The following is a 10,695-nucleotide window of genomic DNA, read 5'->3' as shown; positions in this document are numbered from 1 at the left end:
TGTGCATGTAACTCATAGCATGAAGGTTTACACTCACAGACGTCTAAGAGGCCATCACATCGAGGGTTAAAGAATATAGGGACATATCCTTTCAAGTGGGGGCTACGTCCGCGATTCAGTGATCGTCCCTGGATGGTAAAGATAGAGAATTTATTGTCTGTCTTTGCCATATGGGATTGCGGTCATACACTGAAGCTGAATCCGTGTCAGTGTTCTGGGAACACGTGACCAAACATCTTTAATGTCTGGGACTTAAAGATACGTCTGAGAAGGGACCAGGGGTCCAAGCGCAATTCTCCAAAGACGTTAGTATCTGGGATACTTAAAATAGACCTGGGAGTCTATACATAACGTGACGTTAGTATCTGGGATACTTAAAAATAGACCTGGGGTCTATACGTAACGTAGAGAATACCTCGATTTGATCGTCTATATATTTTTGTATGTTTGTAGTGAGATAAGTTCTTATATTTGGTCCAGACGGCTGGTAAGTTTTCGTCTGCCAGATATCTTTACTCAAACACTTTTCCTGCTTCCTGTTTAAAACGCTGTATTTTTCTGACATCTTGTACGAATGGTAAGTATCGTACACGTCAAAAGATTTCATGTTCTCACTGTGCAGATAATATTGTGATATTGTCAATGACTAATTAACTGGTTAGCTGATGCATGTATAGTAGAGTGTTGTACATTTTAGATATTTTCTTTTAAAGTTGTACTGTTGATTTATATTACTGTCTGACAATGGGCTCTAGTCAGAGTAAAAAAAACTACATATCCCCCGCCCCTCCCTGGTGAGACATGCAAGATGTATGTCGCCCGCAACTCTACCTCAGAGTATTACTTAGTTAACCCATGGGTGGATAATTTAGCGGGATGGACAGAGAAAGCAGGATAGGACCCATTCCTACGGGAAGGCAGTAATTACCCTTTCTATATGGAGGATTAAAAAAAATGTCAGTTCCCAACAGCACAGAAGCGAAGCAGTAAAAAACTGTAAATCTTTGAAAACCCTCTGCCTCCCCCTTGCATTCCAATGTATCCTGCGCTCGGAGACACAGATCTCTTGGCAGCAGTAACCCTTTCACACCAAATGGGATTGCCTCCAGCTCCACTGCTAGAAAATGCGTCCACTAGCTCTATCCCTAACGCACCAATAACCCAGAGTTTAGATAATAGTAAAACACTGTCCCAAGCCCACTATTACCCTCGATGGCTGTATATCTTATTTGCGCAAAGCTTGCAAAGGACGCAGCTATACACATATGAAGGAAGTCTTTAAAACCCGTGCTCCTTTGCCTGTGCTTTTTTGCCTGTCGCTGTAGCTTGTAAACAGAAACCTGCACCCACTCATAACTATCAGAACTCCAGACGCTTTGACAGACAGAACCAACCCCGCAGTCAGGAAAGATTCCAAAGACCCCGCGCACTGACGGGGCCCGGAGGAGGGTATCCCAGCCTTTATTCAACTCACCCGTCATAGTAAAGATTCACCTCTGCTGCCACTTATTATAAATGGAAGTAAAATTCCCTTTTTAGTGGACAGCGGTGCAACAACCAGTGTTTTGTGTTCTGACCTATGCAGTATCCCCTCTCACCAGAAAAGATAGAAGGTCTCCGCCCCATGATACAGCAATTCTTACAACAGGGTATTCTCAGACATATTGTATCACCATACTGTACTCCTGTGAACCCTGTTGCCAAAGCTGATGGCAGTATAAGATTTGTACAGGATCTCAGAGCGATCAATCAGCTAATTGTCCCAATTGCACCAATTGTTCCAGATGTAAACTCACTCATTTCTGCAATCCCTGCAGATGCTGCGTTCTTCTCTGTAATTGATTTGAAGAATGCCTTTTTTTCAGCATACCTGTAGATTCACAGACACAATTACTTTTTGCCTTTTCTTTTGAGGGTAAACAACTTACCTGGTGCAGATTATTGACGCACCTGTTGTCTCCAGGCCACATTGGGGCCCTGGCAACCTCACCATGGTTCAGTCCTGCTACAGTATGCAGATGATCTGCTGCTCTGTAGTAAAACTGAGGAGGCCTGCCGAGAGGATGGTGTTTCATTACTAAACTGGCTTTGTGAATGTGGACACAAGGTGTCCAAAACAAAAATGCAATGATGTAAAAAGCATGTTGATTACTTAGGTTTTGTGCTCACTCAGGGAGAGAGGAAAGTCAGTCCACAACGCATACAGTCTGTATTGGGCCTGGTCACCCCAACTACCCAGAGGGAACTACTGTCCTTCCTGGGTATGGTAAATTACTGCAGACAGTGGATTTCTGATTGCTCTTATTATGATAACATTTTGAGACAAGCCACACTGAAGGACAAACCTAAAACTGTACAATGGTCACAAGAAATGTTAACTGCATATGAAAGTTTAAAATGTATGTTGATGAAAAGTCCGGCACTTGGCCTCCCCAATTATGTACTACCTTTCCATCTATATGCAAGGGACAATTGTAAAACCATGGCGGGGGTGCTCATACAGTTTCATGGAGGGAAGTTGCGCCCCGTGGCATTTTTTTTCCAAAGTCATGCCAGTGTCTGTGCAAGGTATGCCTGCCTGCCTCAGGGCTTTGGCAGCCTGTGCAATGGTTGCAGAAATGGCCACTACCCTCACTTTAGGCCACATCACAGTACTCCACACCACACATGATGTCCTGGCAATACTTAAAGGCTTGCACACACAGCACATGTCAGCACAACGCCTTAGTGGATATGAAGTACTCCTTTTGAGTAACCCTACCCTTACCATCAAGTACACTGCTAGTTCTTCTGGCCCTGCACCCATTCTCAATGCCCTTTTAGGCTTGAAAGGTCCCGAGGATGAACCACCCGACCTACATGACTGTGCTGCTTCCATTGAAGCTGAAACTTCTCCCAGACTTGACATGTCTCCCGTTCCCATACCAGGCGCAGACATTGTTTTTGTTGACGGCTCCTGTAGTAGGCCCAATGACAATACATACCAGGCTGGCTATGCCATTGTCACCCTCCCTGACACTGTGTTGGAAACCCTGCCAACACCTTATCAGTCCGCGCAAGCTGCAGAACTCATTGCACTCACTAGAGCATGTCCCTCCCTTGACAACGTCCATCTGCTCACTCAACTTCAAGCTGCTGCGACTAATACTGATCTCTCCGACTGGACTTACCCAATTCTGCAGAAAAAATCCTAAATCAGGATTAATCTGCAAAGAGGGGAAACCCTGTATACCCCAGTCCAGTGCCCCTTTGCTCGTTGCCCAGTGCCGTGGTGTTGGTCACCGTGGTGAAGCCACAACACTCCTCCTACTAACCAATGATTTTTATGTTACTAATGCCAAATCACTTGTGGACCAGTATGTTAGCAGATGCATCACTTGCCTCAGGAACAACCCTAACAACCCTAATAAAGCTAAACACCAGCATCTTGAATACCCCACCACCCCTTTTACACACTTACAAATTGATTTTACCCATATCCCTGGTACAGGTAAACAAGAATATGCCCTGGTCATTGTAGATATGTTCTCTCGCTGGCCAGAAGTATTCCTAACTAAGTCAGAGGATGCCAAGACAGTAGCAAGAATCCTAACACAGAAAATCATCCCTAGATGGGGGTGCCCCCTGCAAATAAATAGTGATAAAGGCTCAGCCTTTACAGCCAAAATCACACAGGCCTTAGTAAAAGCTCTGCAGGTGGAGTGGAAGTTTCACATCCCGTACCACCTGCAGAGTTCAGGGGTCGTAGGAAGAATGAATAGGACCCTCAAAGACAAACTAAGGAAGGCCACAGGAGGTACCTTCCACAAGTGGAAGCAGGTCCTTCCCATTATCCTAGCAGAAATCAGAATGACCCCACAGAAAACTCTAGGATACTCACCCTTTGAAATACTAATGGGCAGGCCTTTTCCTACACCCTGGGCTAAGAAACCACTAGTAATGCAGGAAGGAGATCTAGAACTCATCAGAGAAGAGTATGTCAGGTCCCTGATAACAAAACTGAATGAAATTGAACATGAGGTTGTTTGTAAAAACCCTTTGAATCCACAGGAACCTACACACCCCTTTAAAGTCAGAGACAGAGTCGTGGTGAAGGTGCTCCCCAGGAACAAGAGCCCAGGAGACTTCACCTATGGTCCAGAGACAGAGGTCGTAGCAGTTACCCGAACAGCAGTCCTGACAGAGGAAAGTCCTACCTGGATCCATGCATCCCGAGTAAAAAAGGTTCCTAGACCAGACCTAGAGAGGGAAGCAAGTGATTCCAGTGAGGTACGAACCGGGGCGGACAGCCCTGACCTCCCACCTAGCGAAGACAGAAGACCAGAGGAGGATGAAGAAAATGCCCCCTATCTTTACCCTGGGGACTATCTTGATAGCCCTACTGGCCCATTTTCCCCTCTCAATGACTGAGGTTGATATAACTCAGAATAAGGGAAACTGACACTATGGTATAACTCTTCCACCACATACACCGCAACCTACATACTAGATTATTTCCAATTCCCCCAACTAGCTGCTGTCCAAAAGTCTGTTGACTACCAGATCCGCGCTGACACCACAGACAACCTAAGCCCCGAGGTACCCTATATTTGCGTTACAGGCCATAACTGGGGAAATGATTGCAGCTCATGGTCCGCGGCTGCCTGGAACACAGGTACCCCATGGGGCTATAAGCCCGCTGAAGCCTTAGATGAAAAGGATAAACACGGAACATCATTAACCCAACGATTAACCCTTCTTAAAATGCCCAACAATTACTGCAACTCCCGCTCAGGCTAAAAATTGCGCCATTGGTGTGCAGAAAGACGTAAGCTTTGCAAGAATCATATAGTATAACAATAATGATTCTAAGGGGATTGAAGGGTTAAACATGCTATATGAATTGTTATGTGTTTGAATAGACACGTACGCACTCTCTACAAGATGCCTTTGTCTGTTCATATAATATAAGGCTTGTGTGTGTCTTATCTTCAAGGACAATTACATACCAGATCAAAACTGTTACTTCTGTGTGTTACTAAAATATCCTGCATGTAATGTCGTATGCTACTTCTATTTATCCAATCATATGCTTGCACATATTGTATACACCCATGTTTCTTTTCTATATAGTACGCTGTAATTTATTAAATAAACAGTGTGAATCTTTACTGCTTGTGTTGTGCATGTAACTCATAGCATGAAGGTTTACACTCACAGACGTCTAAGAGGCCATCACATCGAGGGTTAAAGAATATAGGGACATATCCTTTCACCTCCTCTCTGTTCCACCTATATGTCAGCACTGCCTCCTCCCTGTTCTCCCTATATAAGTGCAGCCTCCTCTCTGTTCTCCCTATATCAGTGCAGCCTCCTCTCTGTTCCCCCTATATAAGTGCAGCCTCCTCTCTGTTCCCCCTATATCAGTGCAGCCTCCTCTCTGTTCCCGCTATATAAGTGCAGCCTCCTCTCTGTTCCCCCTATATCAGTGCAGCCTCCTCTCTGTTCCCCCTAAAAAAGTGCAGCCTCCTCTCTGTTGTCCCTATATCAGTGCAGCCTCCTCTCTGTTCCCCCTATATAAGTGCAGCCTCCTCTCTGTTCTCCCTATATCAGTGCAGCCTCCTCTCTGTTTCCCCTATATCAGTGCAGCCTCCTCTCTGTTCCCGCTATATAAGTGCAGCCTCCTCTCTGTTCTCCCTATATCAGTGCAGCCTCCTCTCTGTTCTCCCTATATCAGTGCAGCCTCCTCTCTGTTCTCCCTATATCAGTGCAGCCTCCTCTCTGTTCCCCCTATATCAGTGCAGCCTCCTCTCTGTTCTCCCTATATCAGTGCAGCCTCCTCTCTGTTCTCCCTATATCAGTGCAGCCTCCTCTCTGTTCCCCCTATATCAGTGCAGCCGCATTCTGTGTCCCCCAGTGACTGTTTCTCCTACCACCAATATGGGTGTAACCTCCTCCCTGTCCCCCAGTTCCGGATATAGTATGACCTGGATGTGACTGTTTGGGTCTCTCCTCAGCTCTCTGTTATGTATACGAGGCTGTTAGGTCAGCACATTCTGTACCTATACCAGGCCGCTGTCTGGGCTCTCAGCCATTTCACACAACCACGTCTCAGGCAAAGTCCACAGAGCACATGACCGCTGCTTATTTATTAACCCAAGCTGCTTCTCTGTCATTGGAAATTCCCACTGGAACTATCTGCAGAACCTCTTTATCCGTATATACACATCACACAGGGAACTATCTGCAGAACCCCTATATTCCCTATATGTTTATACATCCCATAGAGAAAGCGATGTGACTGCTCTGCACTGTGGCGCTGATGCTAGTGAGTCTTGCGGATGGATATTGCCTGTCTTTGCACTGCACATGCCCGGAAGCTGAGGGCACGTAACAGAACTGCAGGTCCATGTAGGGTTGTGTGTACGCACGGCCCTGGTTTCTCATCTCCTGCACCAGCGATAGGGCGGATGTAAGCTCACACATAGCAGCCTGCTAAAGTGTTGCCCATAGCAACCAGAATTTATTACGTAAATGATAGCTAGAATCTGATCGGTTGCTAATAGCAACACCTCCCCCATATTGAATGATGACTTATGTAAGCAACGGTATCCGGTCTCTAGGTCAACCACACTTAGGACTACAGTCATTAGGTCAGCATGGTTTCTAGGTCCACATGGTCACTCGTTTGACCTGTACTAGGACGACATGAATTTTTCACAATGTTTTTTAATTTTTTGAACTTTGTCATGTCGACCTACCGCTTGTGACAACCTACTTTAGGTGTCGGCTTAGTCACTGTCGACCAATAGTGTGGTTGACCCTATGAACCACACCCATAAGCAACAAGATACTACACTCCCATGGTGGTAGAGGCACTCACATGGTAGCTGTGATATAGGCCCTCATTCCGAGTTGTTCGCTCGCTGACGTTTTTCGCATCGATCAGGTGGAAAATGCGCATGCGCATGGTACGCAGCGCGCATGCACTAAGTACTTTCACACAAAACTTTGTCATTTTACAGGAGCTTGAGCGACGTTTTTCAGTCGCTCGAATGTTCGTTGTTTGATTGACAGGAAGTGGGTGTTTCTGGGCGGCAACTCAGCGTTTTCAGGGAGTGTGCTAAAAAAACGCAGGCGTGCCAGGTAAAACGCAGGAGTGGCTGAAGAAACGGAGGAGTGGCTGGCCGAACGCAGGGCGTGTCTGTGACGTCAAACCAGGAACAAAACGGACTGAGGTGATCGCAATCTAGGAGTAGGTCTGGAGCTACTCAGAAACAGCATGAACATTTTTAGTAGCAATTCTGCTAATCTGTTGTTCACAATTCTGCAATGCTAAGATACACTCCCAGAGGGCGGCGGCCTAGCGTGTGCACTGCTGCTAAAAGCAGCTAGCGAGCGATCAACTCGGAATCAGTACCCGTAGGGCATGGGTTTGTTTGTTTTTTACTTTTAGGTATATTTCATTAAAAGGTAATTATATTTTTTAGTATTATTAGTATTATTATTAGTATTATTATTATTGTGCATTTACAAAAAAAAGAACAAAAAGAAAATGGAAAGTTATGGTAGACTCACCTTTGTTAACTCTTTCTTCGAAGTCCATAGGGTCCACAGGAGAGACAAAGGGGCATAGAAGGTGGTTAGGACCGGGCACCAAACAGTTACAACTTTAACATATCCCAGGATGCTCCGGTCCTATACCCCACCCACAGTCTGAGACCATTGAGTTTTGTCAACAAGCCCATGGCAGGAGCAGGATAGGAGAGACGGTATGTTGATACACAGAAGAATTCCACTCTCATGCAACCATGAGAAGGGAACCAGTTACCAGAGGAATAAACCCATAGAAGCTAGGTGCATCAGGGTGAGAGCCATGTAGACCATATGGACTTCGAAGAAGGGGAATTTACAAAGGTAAGTCTACCATAACTCTCATTTTCTTCTACAGTGTCCATAGGGGAGGCAATGGGGATGTCCAAAAGCAGTTGTTCAAGGGAGGGGACGCTCCTGAGCTGGGAGGAGAATCCGGCATCCAAATGAAACATCCTGAGAGGAAAATGTATCAAAGGTATTGAACCCGAGAAAGGTGTGGGCAGAAGACCACGTGGCATCCTTGCACAGTTCTGCAGACGCGCCACAGCGGGCTACCAATGAAGGACCCACAGAGCAAGTAGAAAGAGCAGAAACTGTATCCGGCACAGGAAGGTCAGCCTGCGTATAAGCCTGTGAGATAGTCATGCAAACCCATCTGGTCAGAGTCTGTTCGTCAGCAGGACAGCCCCTCTTGTGGAATCCGTAGAGTACAAAGAGGGAATTCCGATTTCCGGATGAAACCGGTACGATTCATGTAGATCCAAAGGACATGGACCACGTCAAAGGAGGCCTCCCATCGATAGGGCTGGGGAATGGAAGGCCGGAACCACAATTTCTTTGTTAAGGAAATGAAAACAGGACACAGGACACCACCTTGGGAAGGTAGCCAGGACGGGTTTGAAGAACAGCCCTGTCCCACTGAAAAATCAGAAAAGGAGAGGGACAGATGAGTAACTGTAATCTGACACCCTTTGAACTGATGCAATATCCAACAGAAAAAGTCTTTGCCATTAGCCATTTGAGGTCCACTGATTCCAGAGGTTCAAACGGAGAAGTGCCTGGAGAACTACAGACAAATCCCACGGGGCCACTGGAGGGACACCATTGAATACGGAGGACACCCTGAAGAAAGGTGCGGACATCCAGTAGTGGAGCAATTCTGTGCTGGAACCATATGGACAGAGCAAATCCAGCTTGAAGAAAGACAAGAATCCAAGATACCCGAAAAACCAGGGGGTCGTAGCGTCTTGCTGTACACCACTGGAAGTATATATGCCACACATGGTAATAGATATGGGCGGAGGCTGGCTTCTGCGCTCTGAGCATGGTCTGGACCACAGAGTGAGAGAAACCTTTGGACCTTAGGAGGGATGACTCAAGAACCACACCGTCAAAGACAGACGGGCTAGGTCCGGGTGTAGACAGGGACCCTGAGACAACAGGTCTGGTCATAGCGGAAGTGGAAAAGGAGTGTCTATGGAAAGACTCTGGAGATCGGAAAACCAATGGTGTCTGGGCCAGAACGGAGCTACCAACAGGACAGTGCCTCCTTCTTGTTTGAATTTCAAAAGGACACGAGAAAGAAGGGAGACTGGAGGGAAGAGGTACGTCAGATGGAAGGTACCTCACTGACAGGGCTGCTTCAAGATCTCTTAGTCAGGACCCATACCATACACAGGAACCTTGTGGTTGTGTTGGGAGGCCATGAGGTCCATGTCTGGGCAGGCCCAACTGGTCCACCAGAAGCTGGGAGACCTCTTGGTGTAGTTCCACTCGCTGGAATGCAGGTTGTGACGGCTGAGGACTTCCCAGTTGAGGATCCCTGGAATGAACACTGCCGAGATGGCCGGGAGATGGCGTTCAGCCCAACAGAGAATTTGAGCCACTTCTTGCATTGCCAACTGATTGTGAATGCCTCCCTGATAGTTGAGGTAGGCCACCGCAGTGGCGTTGTTGGACTGGATCTAGACCGGTCTGCCCTGGAGGATTCCTGTGCCAGCGTGAGTGCTCGGTAGACAGTCCGTAGCTCCAGGACTTTAATTGGTAAGCAACTTTCGTGGGAGTCCAAAAGCGCTGAAAGGAGTGTTGACTGGACACTGCCCCCATCTGCGGAGACTGGCATCCGTGGTCAGGAGAATCCAATCTGGAATCCAGAAGGGTCGACTACTGTTCAAATGGGATGTGTGGAGCCACCAAACAAGAGACAGATGAACTTCTGGAGACAGGACCATCATCTGGGTCCTGATCAGATCCGATTGTCCGTTCCATCTGGACAGGATTAGGTGCTGCAGGGGTCTGGAGTGGAACTGGGTGTACTCCACCATGTTGAAGGTGGACACCATGGACCCCAAGACTTGCATGGCTGAGTGGATTGACACTTGGCAACCGTAAAGCAACTTGCATACTCGTTGTTGTAGTATTGAAATTTTGTCTGCTGGCAACTGGCAAGAAAATTAGCTATACAGTACCTGAGAATCTAGGAGAACTCCCACATGTAACATCCTTTGAGAAGGCATAAGGGATGACGTTTTCCAGTTGATTAGCCAGACGTGTTTCTGCAGGAAGGTAATGGTCAGCTGAAGATGGAAGCGAAGGAACTCCGGAGAGTGTGCGAGGATCACAGGTCATCCAGGTATGGGAGTATTCTTACCCCCTGACAATGCAGCTGTGCCACCATAACAGCCATTTTTGGTAAAGATCCTGGTAGCAGTAGAAATACCAAAAGACAGTGCCCAAAATTGGAAATGTTGCTGTAGGACAGCAAAAAGTAGGAACCACTGATGAGAGGGTGCTATAGGTATATGCAGATATGCATCCTGAATGTCCATGGACACCATAAAGTCTCCCGGCTCCTTAGCTAGGACAATAGAGCAGCGGGGTTTCTGAACCAGGAACAGTGTAGAGTAAAAACCTGTCCCATGCTGTGACCAAGGGACTGGAACTATTACCCCTGACTGCAGTAGGGACTGTGTGAAGATATCGGCTTCCAAATCACTCAAGCTTGGTGGTAGATGAAAAGCCAACCATGGTTTATTGACAGAATAGGTTATAACACAGTTCAGCACACTTCTGTAATCAGAGCCGGCCCTAACCAATATGATGCCCTAGCCAAGATTTTGG

The sequence above is a fragment of the Pseudophryne corroboree genome, chromosome 7 (genome assembly GCF_028390025.1).
Source record: "Pseudophryne corroboree isolate aPseCor3 chromosome 7, aPseCor3.hap2, whole genome shotgun sequence".
NCBI lineage: Eukaryota > Metazoa > Chordata > Amphibia > Anura > Myobatrachidae > Pseudophryne > Pseudophryne corroboree.
This window is presented reverse-complemented; position numbering follows the sequence as displayed.